The sequence below is a fragment of the Schistocerca cancellata genome, chromosome 4 (genome assembly GCF_023864275.1).
Source record: "Schistocerca cancellata isolate TAMUIC-IGC-003103 chromosome 4, iqSchCanc2.1, whole genome shotgun sequence".
In the NCBI taxonomy this organism is placed as follows: Eukaryota; Metazoa; Arthropoda; class Insecta; order Orthoptera; family Acrididae; genus Schistocerca; species Schistocerca cancellata.
Window position 1 is genome coordinate 644281512 of NC_064629.1, and position 23992 is coordinate 644305503.

At 42.4% G+C, this 23992-nt stretch overlaps 1 protein-coding gene and 1 pseudogene across 2 annotated transcripts in view; one reads left to right on the forward strand and one right to left on the reverse strand.

Moving 5' to 3' along the window:
* The window catches only part of LOC126183280 (potassium voltage-gated channel protein Shal), a 1105332-nt gene that overhangs the window by 339526 nt on the left and 741814 nt on the right, over window positions 1-23992 (forward strand). The window lies entirely within an intron of this gene.
* Window positions 7188-7305, reverse strand: LOC126185457 (5S ribosomal RNA; annotated as a pseudogene).

The following is a 23992-nucleotide window of genomic DNA, read 5'->3' on the forward strand; positions in this document are numbered from 1 at the left end:
GAGTATTAGATGGAAGGAGACTCTCTAAATGTGAATATCGAGATAGTACCAGATATGAAATGAAATTACAAACTTGCAGGCCCATTTTCAGTGGGTAGGCATTAGAGAAACAACGCCACGTGAGGTGTGAGGTCGCCCATGCGTGGTGGCGAATTGTACCGCGAGCACAGTATGCTGTGAGACAAACAGGATACCTCAAACGTGTAAACGCACGCACAAATGACGACTGACAACAAACGTACACGGGTCATATAAAAAAAAAATACACCTCCCGCCCTCTGATCAGAGGATTGATTTCCACAATTGACGACCCAGAGTAAAACTGACGTATGTAGGTCTAAACGGAAAAGATTTACAGAAACACAAAATGCCTTTGATAAACAGTACACACAAACGTTAAACACAAACTCAAATCGGCACACCCAAAACAACGTTAGGCCGTTGAACGTATAATAATACCGAATAACACAATAGGAATTTCGTTCTAATGTATCAGTATTTTCCAGAACTTAGGAGTTCTGCTAGGTTTCACTTAGAGGTTAACCCGTATCAGACAAGAAGTTCAAAAAATATAATGAGATACTGTCTCTTAACAGAGTCGCAAGCTTTGAAGGAAGTAACGCGATAAGCTGACCTTCGCGGTCTTGTGGTGGCATTGCTGCTTCTTTATGATCTCTAACGACCTCTTCGTCGACAGATTTTATACTCGTATTTTCTTTCTTTTCTTTTATTCTTCGTCAAGTTGGCTTAGCTGATTCAAAACACATCTCGGGCATGTATGGGGATTCTAAATGTGCTGCTCTTTTCAGGCATTGCTGATCTCAGTTACATATTTCTGGGGCTCAACACAGCCAGTCACGTTGTCGCTCTGAAGATGGGTGAGAATTCTCTCTTGCTCCCAATCGTCGTAACCCTGGAAAACTGAGTGCTTACTGCCAGACGGTGACTGAAGCGCTAGTATCACATGATGTGCAGTGTTCCGAGTTTCAATGTATCAGAGACAGCGATGTAAATCAAAGACAACAGTTGCACCTCCGTTAGTAATCGACAAAAAAACTGGCTACCAATTCAGGCTATATAATCTCGGGGAATCATAAGGAAATGCGTTGAAAATACTGATAAAACCTGAAAAGCACTGTTGGGAAGATTATCATAGTGGATATATTTGCAAATAGACTACAACGCAGAAGAAACAACTGAAGTTTAAAAAATGGAAGAGAAACAACCGTACTACGAAGGACAAGAATTATCATCTTCAGCTTGTCACCGACGTATTTCTCATACTATAATGTATGATTTATATTGCCTTATTTACTGCATGATGGCATTGTAAATTGAATTCACTGCTGTGATTTAACAGTTTGAAGGAAACTAAACATTTCCCGTGGCCGTCACAATCAGAAATACGATAAAAATCTAAACATGTAGCGCTATAGAACAGTTAACAAAGGGTTTCTGCTATTGGTGCTTCTCGCTACGTGTGCATCTGAAAGTTCATCAACTGTCAAGATTTGTGAACGAGATGACAAGTTAATCTTCCTGTAGTTCCATCGCTCTGTTTTCCTAGAACGGCTTCGCCCTCTCGATTAGCATCGCTGAACTGCCGTTAATTATAAGGCTCTCATTCAATGAACTAAAAAGAGAGAAAAAGAACGATATGTCTCATACCTCTTACGTCATTACCTTGTTGTGTTACTTGTAACTTTTATTTACACAGGTAATTTTTTTTCATACCACGTGTGAAGTATACACCTCAGCATCAGCTTCTAACTGCACAGAAAATCAATGATAAATTATATGGTCCTCGAAAATACTGTTCATGGCTCCAGCAATTTTAAAAAGCTAAAATGCACTCCATACAATCACTCTATCGAAAATCTCACAAAAATAAAAAAAGTCCGTAAAAGTCCGTTATATAGCATTCCCGAACTGAACAGATATTTCTCCACCTGTTAATAAATTGATGTTTTTTCTGTCTCTCTGAATTTCGCCTTGTATTTGTAAGTAAACACGATAGTTTTAAAATTGCATAACTCTATAAATCATGATACTGAGGTACATAAAATATGTAAACAACAGCTAAATTTATAATTAATGGGATTGTTCAGTCATCTGATGCACTGCTGAACTGGCTACGCCCAAGCACCGTTTCAGGATTCCATAAGTGAACTTCAACAATTGTTCACCTTCATCCAGTTATTCAACTAGAGCATTATTAAGTATCTGTTGCCTAATTCGGAGGAGAGGATCCAGTGGACATTTTATCTCCATCACGCAACACATCGTAATGAATGTTACACGTTATTAGAACCAAAATTGGAAGTAGCTGGGGCTGTTGTATTAAACAATCCCGCTAAAAGCAGCAAATGCAAGTAAAATGATTCACTTTTCATTATTTCTATAATTGTCTGTAGACGAAGTAATGCCCGCTACGAAACTCAGCTGCTTCTTGCTAGATACTGTCAGCTTATGTGTCTTCCACACTCGGTATTAGAGTGATGATGGTAACAACAACAACACAATTATGTTCATTACCATCAACTCTGGTTACTGCGCAGCATTTACCCTACTCCTATCATGGGGTTTTGCACGCGTTGTGAACAGAATTTTTGTCTTTTAACAGGCACCAGAGATCGTTCAGTCGAGGTTATTATTTGCATTGTAAACGCATAAATACTGTTCCCTTGGCATATCTTTAAGCTGAAGGTGATACTTGGTTTATATTATTGCCAGATTGTATGTTCGGTCCTGCTAATGTAGTATGTGGCATCATTTAGATCAGAAGACTGTACGCTTTCCTCGTATTATTCATCTACGCTACTTTTTGGCGGGAGAACTCAATATCTGATTTTTCCAAATGGTCGCTCCAATATATGTGAAGTAGCGGACTTAGACATTTAAAGTGGAAGCAGCATGGTTTCGTGAAGTTACTACGATACTTACATCAAATTTCTGGGGCATACGGAAGAATAGGCAAGGCAACATTTTTTAACACGCAGCATTTCGTATAGAAATGCAAATCATTAGAGAAACAGACATGCTGACTCAACTTACCAAACATAGCAACTGCTGCTCATGTGCGGCAGTTAGTTTCAGCAGTATCCAGTTTCCTAATGTCTTAATGCTACACAATTTACAAGAGTACAGGGACATTAACTTCGTGCTCTGACTCACCGTCACCAATGCAAATATCTGCAACTTCACTATTCACAGGAGGAATTTCACAGAGAGTTATTTGATTAATACTTTAGCAACTTTAGTGACACTTAAATAAGCAAACTTCGTGATGACCCATTCTAATCAAAAGCGAAATTCCCTAATAAAAATTCTAACACTGACAATTTGTTAATGCAGTTTTTTTCTTGTAGAGTTCCATAGTTTGTACCTTAAGATCAAGCAAGGTTAAATTATATATATTCAGCAAGCGTATCGAAGGGTATAATGTGTAAGTAGGATAAATGTGAAGGGCATGTACTTTACACGTGACAAAAAAGTAGTTTGAAATATCATAGTCTCCAAGACTAAATTTACAGATTTAATTGCATGCTGTGGTAAAGTGGATGCTCACGTGAGAGTCAATTATCGCTTGAAACTGAGAAAATTTAGTCCTTCAGAAATATTCATAGTCACACGATATTGATGTTCAATAGCTCAAATTAGCGTCAACAGTTCATCAGGAAGAAAATGCGTTTTCATCAAGAAAATATAGGTGCAAAATTTGCTGTGCCAAACGGGATTACTGCGAGCCCCGTCAGAACAACACGTTAGCATTTGCGCAGGCACCAGCGGGCCGGCACATTCAATTACTAGCGCCGCCCGGTCAAGTTATTACCACAGGTAATCAAATATTTCAGCCTGTTTGGATTTATCGATAGCATTACCGGCTATTGAAATCAGTTTCAGTGCCAGAGGCAGATGGGCGACGTTAGCGAAAAAGGTAGTTCCGCGCTCAGCTACAGCCGAGTGGTGTGACATAGGTCAAATCTACAATGCCTTTTTCATTTCACTGGATGTTTAAGAAAAGTTGAATGCAGTAACGCAACAGACTGCGTAACGATATTAATGGTGACATGTACTTCAGCTCTTCGACATGAAAAATATTTTATTTGACATATGAAGAGTTTTCTTGATGGTCTTGGATTAATTCGGAAACTATGATATTTTTAAGTATTATTTGTTTATCCACCCTTAAATAACCTCATTTCAATCATAAGTGAAGGTTTAATCTCTCGCTCTAACATAACAAAAAGCGATAAAATGTAGAAGAGGCTGAACTTTTTAGGTATTTACCTGAACATCTGAACAATAAATTACTAGAATTATTTAGTGAAATTATAGCTGCAAATCGTTCTTTGGGTGCTGTCGACAATTAAGATACTATTCTGCTCTCTTGTAGGCTTGCGACACGTTTTTTATTTGCAGGTGTGAATCAGTAACAAAAACAAAACAGCATTAAAATTTAACAGAGCTTTAGTAGCACAAGTGACTGTTCTGCATATGGACTCAATCAAATACGTAATGGTGGCTCGAACCTAGTGTTGTAGCTAGGTTATTGTAGACGCAGATTATGGATGTTGATTTGAAGGCCTTGATTCACTGAAGGGTTTCTGGGAAAAATGCAGAGCATCTATAATGGAGATCGCATACGAGTTGCTGGTACGACCAATTGCAGGGTATCGCCTAGTTGTATTGGCCAAACAGTTTTGGCGTCCAGTATAACAGGTAGCAGGAAGTGAACCCCAAACCACAGGAAATTAGTTGTAGTATTTAGGTGGCGTGCTTGCACGTATGCAACAAGTCTCGTAACAGACCGAATACTATTATGACAAATAAGCAATGCGACAAATAAGGAATCATTAATAAGCAGTTATTAAAATAACCACAAGATAAAGACTGAAATTAAAATGATGGCACTGTAGCAAAGGTTCTGAACACAGGTCTAACCTAAGTCAGTGAAAATTGTCAAACTAATCTAATAGCTGATCAGTCTGAACTTCTGTAACACGGTTTCTAGTTCAGGCACCAATAATGATAAACACTTTGACACACGGCGTTGACTGTCCGATTATCACTCTTTGACGGCTACTGGGCTATAAATGCTTAAACTGTAGATAAGTGTTAAGCATATGGAACACGCCGGCAACTGCTCATCTGTGACAGCTAGTCATCTGCTATAACTGGCTGAGTGAAGGCGTGCAGTCCCGAACGGCAGAAAGATCTGTATCTGCGATCTTGTTGGCGGATGCCAGGAGTAGTTCCTGAAAACAGTACCCTCTGTGACGGCAGATTCAACTACCGGCAGATGGAGCAGGTTATTTACAGTGAGCTCAATACTAAACCGGAGAGACTATTCCATGAAGCTACCGAACGAGGTGATTCAGTGATTCCCACACTGGACTCGCATTGCGGAGGACGATTCAAATCCCCTTTCGACCATCCAGATTTAGGTGTTCCATGATTTCCCTAAATCGGTTAATGCGAACGCCGGGATGTTTCCTTTGAAGAGGGTACTAACGCTTTCCTTCCCCATCCTTCCCTAATCCGAGATTTGTGCTTCGTCTGTAATGACCTAGCTGTCGACGGAACGTTTAACCTCTGTATGTTCATATTCATACAGATGATTGCGGAACCTCGGCTGTTCAATATAAAATGTCGAATCAAAACACTTTCAGCCGTCAAATTTCCAGTTGTTATTTTATTTGAGCAACTTATTTCAGCTCTACATTACACCACAATCAGGTCCCCTGACAGACATGTAGGAATAATAGCACCTCTGGTGCAGTAAATTGTGTATCCTTTCGTTTGTTACTTCTTGCGCCTTGTGTGCTTTGTTTGTTCTGAACGGAAATCTACTATACCAATCACTAAATACTGGTCCCTGTTTTGACCGGACTGAGGTGGGATTCTTGCTACACGTCTGGCAGGGGACCTGAAGATGGCGTAATGTAGCGCTGAAACTGGTTGCTGAAATAAAATAACTGGAAATTTAGACGGCTGAAGGTGTTTTGACTGGACATTTTAAACACTTATCTTCCTTCTTCCTTCCACGAAGCTAAAAAAAACGGTTCAAATGGCTCTGAGCGCTATGGGACTTAACTGCTGAGGTCATCAGTCCCCTAGAACTTAAAACTACTTAAACCTAACTAACCTAAGGACATCACACAAATCCATGTCCGAGGCAGGATTCGAACCTCCGAGCGTAGCGGTCTCGCGGTTCCAGACTGTAGCGCCTAGAACCGCTCGGCCACGCCGACCGGCCCACGAAGCTAAGCCCTGACGCAATACGTTACTGCACCGTCACAGGTCGCGGCAGATTCTCAGATCGTTCTATTAAGCAAGAGAGATGAAATTACTGTTTCCTAATACTACGTGACGCTTCCTACATTTAGTCTGTAGTTCAAAGAAAGACTAGGTCGACAGTCGCAAGCACAAGCAATAATAACAATCCTGAGTGTTCCTTGCCAATATGGCTAGCCGCCAAACACCGTCACGGTTTTCTAAGCAAAGACGCCTGTGAGTTCTGTCTCCAGTTTAGTACTGAGCTCGTTGACTATTTGAGAGTTTGTGGCGCATGCTTAATGTTTTTCCTGCAATGTGCCCTCTGTAGGTATAGTTGTCTACCGGGACAGGCTGTGGACAGAGCAGTTTCAGCGTTTAGAGCATAGACTGTCAATGAGAGAGACGCGCTCCCGAAGCCACGTGCATGAGCAGAGCCGAGAGGCCGAGAGCAGCTGACGTCTATCTAATAGTTTGTGCTGCAAAGACTAGACGGCGATATTCGGAGTCAAGGCGCAAACATAGCCACTGCAATGTACCTGGCTAGGTATATTGTGTTATGGTACAGTGCGCTGTGTAGTTGAAATGGATAGTCATAGCAATGCCGTAAAGCGGTGTTCTATTTTACAGTTCAACTCTAGTTAGGAGTGTGATTACTTGTTCATCGAAAGCGAAGGAGAAGCACAATGTTTGGTATGTGGTAAAATAAAAAAAAACTAAAACTAAACTCCTCCCGAACAGGCCATGAAGGGCCAACGGTACCGACCGGCCGCCGTGTCATCCTCAGACCACAGGTGTCACTGGATGCGGATATGGAGGGGCATGTGGTCAGCACACCGCTCTCCCGGCCGTATGTCTTCTCAATCAAGTAGCTCCTCAGTTTGTCTCACAAGGGCTGAGTGCATCCCGCTTGCCAACAGCGCTCGGCAGACCGGATGGTCACCCATCCAAGTGCTAGCCGAGTCCGACAGCGCTTAACTTCGGTGATCTGACGGGAACCGGTGTTACCACTGCGGCAAGGCCGTTGGCTGTGTGGTAAAATATTAGGCATAAAAAGTAAAACTTAGAACCTCACTCCAGACCACATCACTTCAAGCAGTATGGAAGCATAGAGGGTGAAATACGACTTAATCTTGTTAATAATCTACGTGAGGAACGAACTAAAGTAGAGGTATGTATTATAATGTTGTATCTGTATACGATATAACTTAATTACATTGCCAAATAAACCAAATCTTCCTTCGAAATGACAGATCAATTTATTTCTTACACAGGAATGTGATGCCTCCTCTCCCGACGCACCTGTTCATGTTAGTTACAGAATAGCTTTGCTAATCGCCCGCTCTTCCCGACCATTTTTTGGCGACGAATTTGTGAAGTAGAGTTCTGAAGTCGTAGCAGATGAGCTATGTCTACAATTACCATGTTCTTTCGCAAGTTCGAGTCTGTCGCGGCGCACTGTAACTCGTCGTATCGAACGTTTATCAGGTGATATTGTGGAACAACTAATCGATGTCATTTCGAACGTCTTGGTGTTTTTTATTGCATTAGATGAGAGAACTGACTAATCGGACATAGCCCAGCTGGTAATATTTACTAGCGGTGTTTATACAAACTTGGAACTTGGCAGTAAGGGAAGAACTTCTTGATTTATGTCCTCTCAAAGACGCCACGACAAATGATGACATAGTGTAGTGCGTGGAAGATGTATTTATCAGGTTTGGTCTACCGTGGGAAAAGTCCGTTTCAGTTGCCACTGATGGAGCATCCTGAATAGTCGGATGTAGAGCAGGGCTTATAGGTCGTCTTAGAAGCAAACCAACTGCAACACGAAGTGAGGTTCATACCTGTGCGTTCTTTGATTTATCAACAAAACCTGTGTGCAAAAACGTCACAATGCCAAATGTGATGGCCGTACTGGTGAGAACAGTTACTCTTATTAAGAGTCATGAACTGAACCATAGACAGTTTAATGCTCTACTGCAGGATATTGAGTGTGAATTTGGTGATATTGCGTACTTTGGTGAAGTTCGTTGGCTCAGTAGGGGTAATATGTTGAATCGCTTTCTTGATTTGTTGGACGAAATAATTTTGTTCGTGGAAAGAGCGGGCGTCCCGTCCATGAATTTCACTGATCCTAAATGGATTAATGAGTTAGCATTTCTCACCGGCATCACAATCCACATGAATTAACTTAATCTTAAATTGCAGGGAAGCAAAATATTTATTACTCATTTTGTAGGCAGTACTACTACTTTCAAGAAAATGTTGGAGATTTGGTTGCGTGAGATGTTGGAATGTGAGTTAGCCCATTTTCTCAAATTGTCAATGCAAAAATCTAGTTCAAAATGGTTCAAATGGCTCTGAGCACTATGAGACTTAACATCAGAGGTCATCAGTCCCCTAGAACTTAGAACTACTTAAACCTAACTAACCTAATGGCATCACACACATCCATGCCCGAGGCAGGATTCGAACCTGCGACCGTAGCGGTCGCGCGGTTCCAGACTGAAGCGCTTAGAGAGCTCGGCCACATCGGCCGGCGAAATCTAGTTCAACTCATGATCAGTTGCATACATTTTGAGATACTCTTTCGAGTCTTGTGAAGGGACTTTCCACCCGATTTCGAGCTCTGGACGATTTATCGATGGATATGAAAGAGTTTCCTACACCCTTTCCTACTACTATAATAATTGATGACGTTCCGTCTGCTCTACAGTGCAACTGCTCACAGTTCAATGTGATAGTGAACGGAAGGCTCAATAGGAATCACGAACAAGCGTCTCACATTTTTATGAACATTCCTCGCAAACTGATTTCCCAAATATGCACAAAATGGCTGCCAAACTGCTATCAATGTTCGGCTCAACATATCTGCGTGAAAAACTATTCTCACTAATGAAGATAAATAAATCTCTACGAAGAGTCACCCTAACTGACGCCAATCTCACTGCAGTTCTGCAAATTGCAAGTGAGAAATCGATCGCACCAAATATAAATCTCACTGCAGTTCTGCGAATTGCAAGTGAGAAATCGATCGCACCAAATATAAATCGTCTTCTTCAGCGAAAAGAGACGTACACCTCCACTTCACTTGCTGAATGACATTTCAGATATCTAAGAACACATAAGCCTATGATCGTGAATTATACTTATTTACTTATTCATTTCTGTGCCTAACCTAGAGTTAGTCTGTTGGTCATTGTGTGTGCTGTATTCTAAAAATGCTTATATGTTGCCCTACTGTATTTCCATGACTATAGTAGTAGTCAAAGTTGTATTTAGTTATCAGATATCAAAGTCAACTTTTGTTTCCTACGCATAATCTAATGAAAGGGATATAATTAGACGTATTTATTTAGTACCATAATCTGATTCGCTGAACAGAATGAGACATTAGACACCGTAACAATGTAACAACTTTACAACTGGTTTGATAAGTGTCCTTTCTCCAGTTGTTACGGCATGCTGAGGAAGTAGCTACGAGGATAACTTCCGCTAGAGCGCAAACTCTGCTCTTTTTCCTGCCTGAGCTGGAGCGCTGCTCATTGAGCCGATTGGTGCCCCTCTCTATTTTAGGGTCTCAGTCACGTAGGGGTGACAACTGATATCGAGCAAATTCCTGCTAGAATCGTAACAGGTAGCTACAGCCCATACGAAAGTATAACGAGCTGGTTGGGCAACATAAATCTGAATCTTCCGAAGAAGGAAGTAGTTTTCTTGAAACCTACTTGAGTAGACTTAGGGAACCTGTGTTCGACGGCGACTGTGCAACCAATCTCCTGCGACCATGCTATATCTCGCGTAAGCATCGTATGAATAAGATAAGTGAGAGTAGGAAGCGCACGGAGACATACATTACGTGAAGTGAAATAGGACAGAAATTTGCTAAATTTGGTAAGAAGTAGTCTCCACTAGGTACTGCACAGTGGTTTTCGGAGTATGTATGGTGATGTTGTACAAGGACGGCTACACGCGTGTAATACGATTCCGTGGTAACGGCAATATTACAGCCTCTGCTGTAGTGTGGCGTATTGGACAAATTCCAAGCGTGTTTTTATGGCAGCACTGGGTACATTGCGCAATCCAAAGCACCATATATTGATGGCAACTTCAACAGTAAACTCTGCATGAGGACGCCTACTGAGTGGTCCTGCTTCTGGATCTCCACGCGTTTACCTCAGCAGCATGTCCTGTCACAGGTCAGGAGGGATCTGTAAGCCTTCTTCGCATACCGACAGATGCCACTGCTTTCCTGGCTTCGTCGTCCACTTGACATGTGGATACTTAGTGGATTCGTCTTCACACCGCGTTGACGTAGCCTCCTCATAAGGTACTCAGGTCCTTTTGATTCCAAGTCACGGCTATTTAAGGATCTATCAGTACGTGAGGGTTTCACGCCACAGTGGATTCTCAAAGTCAAAGATTACGTACGTTTTTGTGTATTTTTATGTACGTAATTTGTGGTATAAAGTTCGTGTCCGTCACTTGTATTTTCTTACGCACTCCAATTTCCGCAAACGTTGGTTCACTTGTCCCGGTAGCCATACGAAGCTAATGACATGGAGATAAATATGACCTGCTATCTTGCTGTCTACATCTACATCCATATTCAGCAAACCACCTGACAGTGTGTGGCGGAGGGTACTTTGAGTACCTCTATCGGTTCTCCCTTCTATTTCAGACTCGTATTGTTCGTGGAATGAAAGATTGTCGGTATGCCTCTGCCTGGGCGCTAATTTCTCTGATTTTATCCTCATGGTCTCTTCGCGAGATATACGTAGGAGGGAGCAATATACTGCTTGACTCCTCTGTGAAGGTATGTTTTTGAAACTTCAACAAAAGCCCGTACCGAGCTACCGAGCGTCTTTCCTGCAGAGCCTTCCACTCGAGTTTATCTATCATCTCCGTAACGCTTTCGCGATTACTAAATGATCCTGTAACGAAGCGCGCTGCTCTCCATTGGATCTTCTCTCTCTCTTCTATCAACCCTATCTGGTACGGATCCCACACTGGTGAGCAATATTCAAGCAGTGGGCGAACAAGTGTATGTATCTGTAGTATCGAAAAAAGATAATCCTTATCTGTGTTTTGCAAGCGGTAATGTGACTTTAGAATCTTGTGTGAATACGAGTTTTATAAACTAAAATTTTGCCCACAGATCTGTAACTTCATTTCTGTGTCTTTCCGGCCATAGTTTACTGAGTATAGCAGCATGTTAAATTATTTCTTTCATAGATGTTCTTTGCCTCAGATTAATCTGATGACTCAACATGTCGCAGACAGAATGCTTTGGACGGGCGTAACATTGCACCAAATGTACACTGCTTACGGTGCACTTACGCGAACTGCTTTATATTTTTTGCGTACGTTTAGTCTCAGCATCTAGTTTCCACATTAGCAAACGCCTTCCAAATCCTCTTTAAATTCACAAGTCTTGCTTTGCTAGGGTTCTCTTCATAAAGAGTAGCATAGCAAGCGAACAGTGCAACTGAGTACTTTTAATTTTTAATGATTGGGTTACATGCATTCATGAGCCACCTACTTCTACATTTCTTCTTCAGCATTCCACCAATCAAAGAAACTAACAAAAAATTTGCGAATGTGACACTTTCGGACTACATTCTTAGTTAGTATTTTCTGAGCTTGTTAAAAGGGTGAAGCTGAATAAACAGGGATGCTGCAGAAAATCTAACCCTGTATTGTGGACAGTGCTGGTCCCAGTTTCGTCTGTCTCTTTCGAGGCGCCTCGTTTGAGAGTAAAACTGTGCTCTGCTGCGTTGGTTATAAAAGAAAGGCTGGTTGCTGCCCCCACAGTTGTTTCTTCAGAGGGCGCCTGGAGTGAACCAGATTAAACAAACGTGAAGTTTGTGGCGCGTAAAACTCGGACGGAAACGAAACAGGAAGCGGCTTAGCGTGCCCCGTGACAGATGTGGGGCAGACCGGCAGGCAACATGCAACCGCTAGCCGGTCTATCGCACGCGCTTTCGCCTGATAAACAGCTCCTTTTCTTCGAACAGCCAGCAGAAATTCGTTCCGTGAAATTGGACGGTCGACAACTCAGAATTCATTAAGAGAAGCAGAGAAAGTTCAAATACGAATAAACTGGCATTTCCTAAGCGGCCCTGTAAATGCGACAGGTTTCGGAGATGGTTAAAAGAACTTAGATTTACTGACAATAACAGAGCTTGGATGAAAAAGAAACTAATGATTATGACCCGATAATAAAGTACAGCCAGCGTCGATGACGACGGCGACGACGACGACGACTTTTACGACGACAATAATACTGAAAAAGTCCAAGAAATAAGGCAACAAAAATCTCGAATGTGAAAGAAAATATGCGGGAGACTCAAAATATTGTTGATAAGACAGGCTAACTTCGGAACTGTCCTTCGTCAAATTAATGTGCTCTCTATGTTTATACAGCTAAACACACAAAATACATCTGGCAGGACTATATCTTCGATGATTCTGTGAACTTTATTTGAAACTTTGTTATTGCCCAATATAATAATAAAACAAGTAAAAAATATAGTGTATTATCACGAAAGTGAGTCTTTTTCTTAATAGCACAAGCACAAAGTTCGCAAAACAATCACGACACGTAATGCCGTGTAAATCGCTTATAAGAGGGCTATTCGGAAAGTAAGGAACGATAGGTCGCTAATGGAAACCACAGTGAAAATCAAAACTGTTTTATTTGCAACAGTTAGCTACAACTTCCAGCTATTTATCTCCATAGTCGCTGGTCCCATTTAGGCGTTTGTCGTAGCGTTGTACGAACTTTTCAATACCCTCGTTGTAGAAGACAGAACGCCAGTGCTTTCCGCCAATTCTCTACGCTGGCCTACAGCTCGTTGTCTGTGCCAAAATGTTGTCTTCATAGCCAGCGATTCATGTGAGCAGAGATGAAACTCAGAGGGGGATAATTACTGGCTGTATTGTGGGTAGTCAAACATTTCCAATTGGAAACGATGCAGGAGCATCTTCATTCCCCCTGCAGAATGTGGCTGAGAATTGTCTTGAAGAAGAAAACGCACGACAGTTATGTAATGTTGGCTGCATAGCTTCAGGCGAAATTTCTCATCTGGTCCTCGTACTTGGTGGGAGACATTATTGTTCTAGGTATGTTTATGTGCTCCCTGTGTGCTCAGAACTGAAAAGAACGACACAACGCGATCGACGGGCATACTAGAGACACTGCTGTGCAAAACGTCATCGAATTTTCACTGTGGTTTCCATTTTGCGACCGATCGTTCCTTACTTTCCGAATAACCCTCGTACTTATCAGCACGAATGTTGAACTGCAGCAAAACAGTGCAAAAAATGGCTGGTCTCTTAAGATCTTATGCGAAAAACACCAAGGACGGCAATCCGCTCAACTTTTTTCGGAAAACGTCATGGCCGTCTTTGGCTTTAAAGTCTATTTTTTTTTAATCCAATATTTTAATTTATGCTTTTTGTCCATTTTCAACTACAATGCTGCGAAACATTTATCCTTAAAAACACGTCATAATCTGAAAAAGTATTTGCCAGGTACTTACGTCGTCATCACATCCAGAGGCTGAATATTTTAAAAAATTAATCAGAGCACACAACCTTTTATTTCGTGCAAGTAACATTCATTAGTACCGTACAGAAATTTGCTCATTGAGTTTGGAAAGCTTCCACTTTACATATTTTTAAGGTTTTCTGATATGTGCTAATCTATCCGGATTATTTAGTACTGGAATATGAAAGTAAACTGAATTCTTGACTTAAGCCAATAGAGAAAAACCTGACACAGATTTTCTAGTATACCGGAATACGTACGGTCATCAAAACAGTTGTATCAGTCATTAATACGTGCAGCCGAAATATACAGCATTTATTCAGTTAGGTTATCGACCATTATCGACGGGACACAAAACACCTTTATTCGCTATGGAACAAGAAGACTATGTTCATCAACTTATTAATATCAAGAGAGAACTGAGTACTCCACGTGCGAGATCCGACAAAAAATAAACGGGCGAGTTGGCTCAGCGGTTAGTCCGCGCGGTATTCGGAGCGTTTGGTCAGGGGGTTTACCACCCTCTGTAATAAAAAATTGAGTGAAGGTTTCATTGACAGACATTAACAAGACGTTACGCGTCATCCGCACAAAATCGATCTCCCAGAAGAAGAAAGACGAGGAAGAAACAGAAGGAGAGGAAAAAAGTTGTTAAGACACTGAGTTCGTATTCGGGAAGAGTGTGGTTCAAATCTCCGTCCGGCGCACCAGATTTATGTTTTACGCGTTTCCTCTACATCGCGTGATGTGAATGATACGATAGTACCTTCAAAACGGCCGGGCTCCTCGTTGCCCATATCTAGATGGTGCTCCGTCTCTAATGACCTCGTCTCCTTTGCCTTTGAACTGAACCTTCTTACAGTGAAACCAAGCGGCGAATAAGTGTCTGTATAGTATATCCATTGTTCTGTGTACCTTAAACTATGCAGTGAACTTGTGGTTTGGTTCTTTGAATGTTATTAAAAATGAGATATTCTTTTGTAGCTTACGTGCCAAAATATCGGGTGATTAGAAACAGTTTTCAAATTTAAAAGAAAAAAATTGATAATTTAAAAAGAAATATGAAAATCAAAATTATATAGGATTACAGGTCTTGCACCTAACTTTAAACTTTTAATTGGGTTTTGGGACCTAGGTCGTGTTTTTATAACACAAAAAAATAAAATCTTGGTGATTCTATTCATCACGCAGAGAGGTGTGAATAGAGACATGAGTGTTAATCTCGTCATTCTTCTATTTTTGATCTTTGGGGTGAATAGGGACATGTCAAAATCTGTTTTACATCTATAAGGATAAGAAACAAAATTCACATGGTTCAAAATAGTTTTATTCAACACAAAAACTAAAAAAATTGCTTGAATTAAGTTTCTTACTCTGTTTACCAAGTAAAAATTGTTATATCTGTAATTATCGCACCGTAACATTAATTTGATGAACTTGATTTGTTTCTCTATATATTAAGTCACTGAGGTAATGTTAAAAAATGATGTCTTTGAATCTACAAGTCGTACCCCCAGGAAAAACGAAGAGCTTTTGAACATCTCCTTGACTAAAGAGGACTCTTCATCTGTTAAAATAAATTTGTTTATTCCAAGTTATTTTTCAAAGGAAAAAATTAACATAACGGCTGCCTTCTAAATAACAAACTTCACATGCGTACGATATAAATTATTGCTTGCTTTTCCATATACTTTAACCACAGAGTAATATCCTGGGTTGAGGTCAATGCCACGTTGTTCTTTATTTCCGCCAAATTGTTGGACTTCTTCTAAAGAAACAGAGAGGGTTACTGTTTCTATTCATCCACAAATTCCGGAAAGATAGCCCTACATTTTCAATTAGCCGAAACACAAGTAGGATTAAAGTATTCTTTAAAACTGAACTTAATGAAACGGGATTGTAAATTTGCTTACCGTGTACTTAAACTTCTTCTTCATTTGCTAGTGCCTTTGTCCCGCATTTTGCGCAGGGTCGGCATGGTTAAGGTCGGATTTGGCATGGTTAATCTTAAGGGGTGGCCGGATGCCCTTCCTGCTGCCACCCCATACCCCCCGGGATGGGAGTAGTGTACCCCATCTGTCTGCGTCTAGTGTAAACCATGAAATAGTGTGAACGTTTTTCAAATGTCTGCGAGGCATGTAATTCAGGCGGGACTTGGGTTCAAATGGTTCAAATGGCTCTGAGCACTATGGGACTTATCATCTGTGGTCATCAGTCCCCTAGACTTAGAATTACTTAAACCTAACTAACCTAAGGACATCACACACATCCATGCCCGAGGCACGATTCGAACCTGCGACCGTAGCAGCAGCGCGGTTCCGGACTGAAGCGCCTAGAACCGCTCGGCCACAAAGGCCGGCGTGGGACATGGGGACCAGCCCGGTCTTCACCTAGTGGGATGTGGAAAACCGCCTAAAAACCATATCCAGGCTGGCTGGGACACCGGCCCTCGTCGTTAATCTGCCGGCCGGATTCGATCCAGGGCCAGCGTGCCTACCCGAGTCCAGGAAGCAGCGCATTAGCGCTCTCGGCTAACCTGGGGGGTACTACCGGGTACTTAAACTAAAGAAAGACAATTTGGGTTGGTACTTACGAATAAAGCATGTTCAACAGCTCATCCGATGTTTGTCATAGAATGAACAAAACACCGACTGATAGTGTCACCAAATTTGGAATTCGTAATTTTCTGTTAGAGTGATTCACTACCAGCATAGACAAACAATTCTTTGAATGATATACCGATTTGTCTTCCGGCATGATAGTATAAAACATTTTTGTAAGTTTCGTTTCTGTTCACCCATTGTTTCTATTCATCCTGTTTTACGGTACTATGTGTCAGGATGTTTTGGGCTGTGTCGCTATACTACCTTGCCATGTTTAAATATTCATCCTCCATGTTGGCTATCTATGTGGACGACCATCCATTTATTTGCATTTATACTTCCGGAAAAAATTAGTGCACCCTTTTAGAGGTTTCCAATTCACTCAAGAGATATTGTTGCAACAGTGCTTATGGGGTAAGTGAAATGATTACATTTACGGACTTATAGCAGAAGCGGTTCTGAGCTACCAGATATCGATATGTATTCGTTTGTAGTTTAGTCTCCACTGGCGGCAATGCAGGTGCTGATTCTGGCATCCAGTCAATCGTACAGATGACGTATATTGTCCTGGGATACGTTATTTCATGATTGTTCGAATTGTCCACGTAGTTCTGTAAGAGTTATTAGTTGATGATTTGTACGAGTTACTTTTCGTCACATCATATCCCACACGTGCTCGACTGGAGACAAGTCCTGAGATCGTGCTGGCAAGAGAAGTTACTGCACATCTTGAAGAGCATGTTGAGTTTCATGGACAGTGAGTGTGTGTGTGTGTGTGTGTGTGTGTGTGAGCGTTATCCGGTTGGAACAACACAGCACCTCCCTGTTGCACGAATGTCAAAAAAGAAAAAAAAACGGGTTTAACAACATTCTGCACGTACCGAGCGCTGGTTAGTGTCCGCTCCAGAAACACCAAAGGTAAACAAAAGTTGTAGCTTATCGCGTCCCAGACCATAAGGCCTACGGTGGGGTCAGTGTGTCTTGGACGAATACACTCTACGAGTCAGTGCTAACCAGGTGTACGTCGTTCACGCAAACGATCATCACTTGCATGTAGGCAGAATCTGTTTTCATCCCTGAAGGCCGTTGCGCGCCATTCAGTCTTCCAAGTGATCGACCGTCTGATGGCACCAGGCGAGCCGTGCAGTTCGATGCTGTGGCGTGAGCAGAAGATGGGCTAGAGGTGTGCTGCTCACAGTCTCACTGCTAATAACCGGTTCGCAACAGTTCGTCTGGACTCACAAGGCCTCTCATCTGTGCTGTGGTAGTTGTGCAATCTTCCACTTCTGTCCTTACAATACGACAATCCTGGAGGTTGTCTACGCTGCGTGGACGTCCAAAACCTCGTCTACAGGTGCGAGAATGTTCACGTGACCACCGACGCCACCATCGTTGCACAAATGTAGCACGTCCAACTTGTGTGGCAATTCTCCGAAACTAGCTCATTTTGCTGTAGAAAGCGCGAATGCGTTTCCAAGCTATGGTTGCCTGCTTGTTTTACACATTTAGGCCACACTGAGCCTTTTGTCTGTGGGAATTCCCTATGAAGAAGTAGACACGGAAGGCGCTCTGGTAGCTATACCACTACGCTATCTATTGGCGGACGACGTTGAAACCATTATCAGTACATCTACTGTCCCCCAGGAGGCGTACGTCGTAAATTTCGACATTTGTGGTAAGGTCTTATGGGACCAAACTGCTAAGGTCATCGGTCCCTAAGCTTACCCACTACTTAATCTAACTTTAACTTACGCTAAGGACGACACATACACCCATGCCCGAAGGAGGACTCGAACCTCCGACGAGGGAAACCGCGCGGACCGTGACTAGACCCCTCAGAGCGCCCGGCTACCCCGCGTGGCGCAACTATGTCGTCATCGGATCAAAATCGACGTCGTCTTTTCAGGTGTACTAATTTTTTCCAGCAGTGTATATGCAAAAGTTTTACCTTATATTTTCTCTGCTCCTGCCTGTTTATTACCCAGATGCTTCGTTCAAATCTACAGTTATATTGTCTACAAACCACCATACAGTGCACTATTATGAATATTCTGTCCTATTCCATTCACATATGGAGCTAGAGAATTGATTTTACGTACACTAAGTGTTCAAAACTGTCGGGTCACCACTATGTAATGCGCAACTGACCACTAGATGTCACGAGGGGCAAACCCGCCAATATAAAAGGAGGTGGGAAGTATTGTGTTGACGTTAGAGCAACAGTGAAAGTAGAATGATTTGGTCAGAAGAGCCTACTGACTTCGAATTCGGACTAGTCATTGGATCTCATCTGACTAACAAACCCATCAGGGACATTTCAACACTTCTAACTCAGTTTCACTGAAATTAGTAAGGGGTGATAAGAAAGCCACAAGAAGTACTGTAGTAGTAACCACGGGCTGGCAGGCGCAGTAGGGCGACATGTCGGTCAGAACAGCATGTTCGCAAAACGACTGTGTGTCGGGCTTGCATCGCTCAGCGGAAAACAGCACCGCGCCGCGGTAATAACCCGAGTGGGCAGGCGATGTCACCACACGAGAGCAAGAGACTTGTTGTGAGCTACATGACTGAATGCTGGGGTTTGGTGCAAGAAATTCGCCTCAGACTCGTATAAATAGGTCTCAACTTTGAGGCGGAGTCACTAAGAGTTTAGCAGCACCACCAAGACACCAGGGCCACACTAAACGACGAGACGACTGGGCACCGCCAGCTACATCCGTGGATTCGAGACAAGGGTGGGCCATCCGCCACCACCGTATTTGATGCCACGGCGCTGCTGGCTTGCTGTTAACGCCTGCCGCCAGCTGAATCTTGGCAGAGTGTAGCACGCACAGTATTCTCGTAAGTGATGCCGCCGTGAACACGTGCAGGGCTGAGTCGCAAGAAGTGGTCGTCCCACACTGAAACCCCCTTGCAACAGAAGTAACGAGTCATTGACAATGATGGGCCTTAGACTGCCTTCACACCCGCAGCTGTCTTCCAGCCTGTAATCAGCATCGCAGAGAACCAATGCAAGCGTCGCTTCGCCTGGCAGCCGTCCACAAGCCAGCGCCTGTGAGTCACCAGAGTGAAACGTGTTTGCCTTGTGGAACTATCAACACATTGTGTACTTCACGTTGAATAAAGCAGTTTCTTTCCGTCAGCAGTGTATTCACTGAGCCTGTTGCCACCATACTGGGTGCCGCTGCCCTCAACAGTACAGCGGATGGCGAAGGAATATCCACAGGTAAGCCAAGACCAGGCAGATCTCATGTACTGGTGGACAGTGACTGTCGAGCATTGTGCAGGGTTGTTTATATAATCGCACGAAATCAGTGAAAGGAATCCTCGTGTTCCGAAGTGCCACCAGCAGCCCAGGTAGCACAACGACTTTGTTCAGGGAGCTAAAAAGAATGAAGCACAGTTGTGGAGCAGCTCTTCATATGCCACACATTTTTGTAGTCAAAACTACGCGGCGCTTGATTTGGCATACAGAGTGACGCCACTCGACATTGGATGACTGGAAACGAGTGATTCGAGGTGAAGGATGATGCTGTTCCCTGTGGCAACACGATGGAAGGGTTTGGGTTTGACTAATGCCTGGAAAACGTTATCTGCCATCATGTGTAGTGCCAACAGTGAAGTATAGAGGAAGTGTACTACCAAGTAGGGCTTTTTAAGTCGTTAGGATGTGACCCGCTTATTGCGCCTAAGAACACACTAAATTCTGGAGGATACGACCACATTTTGCAGCATTGTGCACTGTGTACAGTATAGGAACAGTTTGGAGGCGACTATCGCTTTATCAGCATGACAATGCACTCTGTCATAAAGCAGCATCTGTAAAGTAGTAGAGTGACGTGCACAGAAACATTAGACACCTCACTGAAACAGTCCCCAGCAGAGTTAAAGCCGTCATAAAGGTGAATGGCGGACACATTGCATATTAGTGTCCACAAGTAGGTGTCGGGATACTTTTTATCGGATAGTGTATGTTCCGCGGTTTTCCTAAATATTTTGTTGCGAGTATCGGGATAGTTTCTTCATAACGGTCAATGTCTATTAATTGCCTCATCTCGTTATAGATGCGACATTAAACCTAAACCTTATCTTATTTCTATCAATCGAGAGCATTAATTTTTCGCAATGCGCGTTGGTGGACATATTTTACGTATCGTTATTTTTCCGTATAATGTAATATATTTTTTAAATTTTTATAGTAAAATTCCTGTACTAGTCCTAATGTTTTCAGATACATAGCTCGAGAGAAACCTTGTCTATTTTAGAGGCCTCGCAATTACATCTAGAAGTCATTCTGTCCAAATTATGGTGCTCAACCATCGAAACTGCCTGCAACACCTAACAGAGGCAAAATGTGACATCTAACAAAAATTCCTTTATCCAATATGATTTATATGTGACCATCGAAGATACTTTTTACCGACTTTATTTTTACATTAATATGTAACTGCTGAATCTTGTTATAAATCTGCGTAAGGCCCCTTACATGACACCACTAGCGGTTCTAGGCGCTTCAGTCTGGAACCACGCGACCGCTACGGTGGCATTGTTCGAATCCTGCCTCGGGCATGGATGTGTGTGATGTCCTTAGGTTAGTTAGGTTTAAGTAGTTCTAAGTTCTAGGGGACTGATGACCTCAGAAGTTAAGTCCCATAGTGCTCAGAGCCATTTGAACCATTTGTTTGAATTAATTTCGAAATTTCTTTTTTGCCAGCAAGTTCATGGTAAGGGTCTGTGGTAGCGTTCTCGCTTCCCGAGCCTGGGGTCCCGGGTTCGTTTCCCGACGGGGTCAGGGATTTTCACCTGCCTCAAGATGACTGGGTGTTGTTGTGTCGTCTTCATCATCTTTATTGATCCACATTACTGTCGGAGGATGGCAATTGCAAACCACCTCCACTAGGACCTTGCCTAGTACGGGGTTGCGGGTCTCCTGCATCGTTCCAGTACGCTCTGTCGAGTATGGGACTTAGTCATCATCATTATGGTAAGGATATAAACTTTTGTTCGATTGTAATACGGGATAGCCCAACTATCGCTTCCCCAGCGTTTCTAACCCACAATGATATAGCTAGATGTAACTCCTGTATTACCTCTTTGGCGGGAATACTGAACGTTCATCCACTACCATCGTAGTCTGATCCAGTTTTAATATCCTCCACTCACTCATTAACACAGAACCTAAATATCCCCAGATATCGCCTTACATAAAACAGAACGCATTCAATGTGTCATCTGGAGAGTCTCAGTATATTTTCTTTTTCTAAAGCAGAGACATAATTTAACTAAATCGTCAAACAACCTAACTTATCAGCAATTTCACATCAACTGCTAGATAAAGGTCACGTCTAGACTTCTCTATGGATTATAGTCTTCAGCCATACGCACTGTGTTACTCCAGCCTCATCTAGCCACCTTACATTAGGCCATCGTCTCGGTCTCTTCTTATGTCAAGGAATCCAGCAATGAACATCTTGTTCCACCTAACAATCATTCACCTGTTTTTATTTTATTTTAATATAGCTCTTTCTCCTATCGATGGCTAAAACACATCTCTTTATTTTTCTCTGAGGAACCTGAGTTTATGATGGATTTTGTATTAAAGATCCTTGTCTCACGGCCTTACGTCAAAATTGGTAACAGACGCTTTCTATAAGGTTTTCGTTTCAGAGGCACCAGACATGTATTATGGGAAACCCTACCTCGTTTACCAAACACTCCATGAAAGTTTAACTTTTGCTGTAATTTGATAGCCATGTCCTTACAAAACTGTGCATTCTTCAGCAGCCTGCAAATATTACAATTTTAATAAAGCAACAGTCCCTAGTGGTCTCCAGTCATAACTAGTCAATTTAAGACATAAAAGCAAATGTTTAATTCGGAATAAAATTCAGTCGTCAGTTTCAAATATGAATAAAACAAAAAGTGTTTATTTTTGATTAACAATTCCAATTCCTCACGTTTCTGTCATCGCAACTTAATTTGCAGTCATGTTTCTATAAAATTTGTAGGTCTTCGTATAGTCCTGCAGTTTTCCAGTTTTGCAGTAACGTTGCTTCTCACTTGGGATCTTATATAGATCTGATACGTCTATTTATTCTTATAGACGCTACACATCTGTTCATATACCATCTTTATGATTTCCTGTACTTGTAGACATACACTGTTATAAGCTCACTTTTAGATATTATTTATTAAAAATAGTCCTATTATCTACAGAAAAGATTGGCTTTGTTAAGACTCTCTTCGTTGCTGCAGCACTGGTATGTTCCATGAATGGGCCATTAACAAGGTACTAGGACAAATAATTTGTGTGGCGTGTGCTTTCATGTTCTGAATGACAATAAGAGTCAAATCAACGGATAGGCGTCAATTCACTCCCGACCAAGAATGTACCCAGTTTTCATCGTTTTCAAAATTTCTGTTTTCTGTGATTAAATTAGTAAGAACATCGATTTTATGCAAATGGAAATTTGAAACAGCACTCAAGATATTTGAATATTTTCGGCAGAAAACAATCATGATATTATATAACGGTAATATCTTTATCGTTAAGTTTTAAGAAAGCATTTAAAAACATGCAGTTTATTAGTACCAAATACTGAGCCGGATTTTACTCATTAAAGCAACGGACTGCCAATCCCCACGCATATGTCCGAATAACTCTGTTACGCTAGCTTTAATTTCAAATAGTCGCTGATAAGTTATAACAGTGCCACTTAAATAACTCTTCATTTTTTGCTCGAACAGTCCACGGGTGTACTGCCGGTCTATAGTGTCCAACGGGCACAATATTTCTGCGATCAGACATGCTGCCATCGTCAGGTGCGGTGACGTACTGACCTCCTGAGGGCGGGCGGCCGTATTAAATCCCCTCCCCTCGCGAGGCGTTCCCTCCTCGGTCCGCGCGCGCGCGTCAGCGGTCGCTGAAACGCTGGCGTCGGCGTGTGTGGTGGCGTCGGTGTAATTGCCTCGTCCGGCCTAGTCGCCCGTTCGTTTCCTTTGCTGAGCGTCTTTTTAATTAGACTTAATGCTGGTTAGCCGGCCGAAGTGGCCGTGCGGTTCTAGGCGCTACAGTCTGGAACCGAGCGACCGCTACGGTCGCAGGTTCGAATCCTGCCTCGGGCATGGATGTGTGTGATGTCCTTAGGTTAGTTAGGTTTAATTAGTTCTAAGTTCTAGGCGACTGATGACCTCAGAAGTTAAGTCGCATAGTGCTCACAGCCATTTGAACCATTTTTTTAATGCTGGTTCCCATGCCCTGCTGAGGTTGTAGCCGCAATCTCGGTTGATGAGTCCATCCCTGGTACGAATTTCGATAGCCTCTCTAACGACGGTGTCCCAGTATTTAGATGTCTGTGCCGAGACCCTGGCATGTTGGTAGTCCATTTCGTGATTTTCGGACAAACAGTGTTCTGCGACCGCCGACTTGTTGGGGTACCTAAGTCGAGTGTGCCTCTGATGTTCTCGGCAACGACCTTCGATGTTGCGCACTGTCTGTCCAATATGTCTTCCCACATTGACACGGAATCTGGTATATGCCGGCCTTCCCCAAACCGAT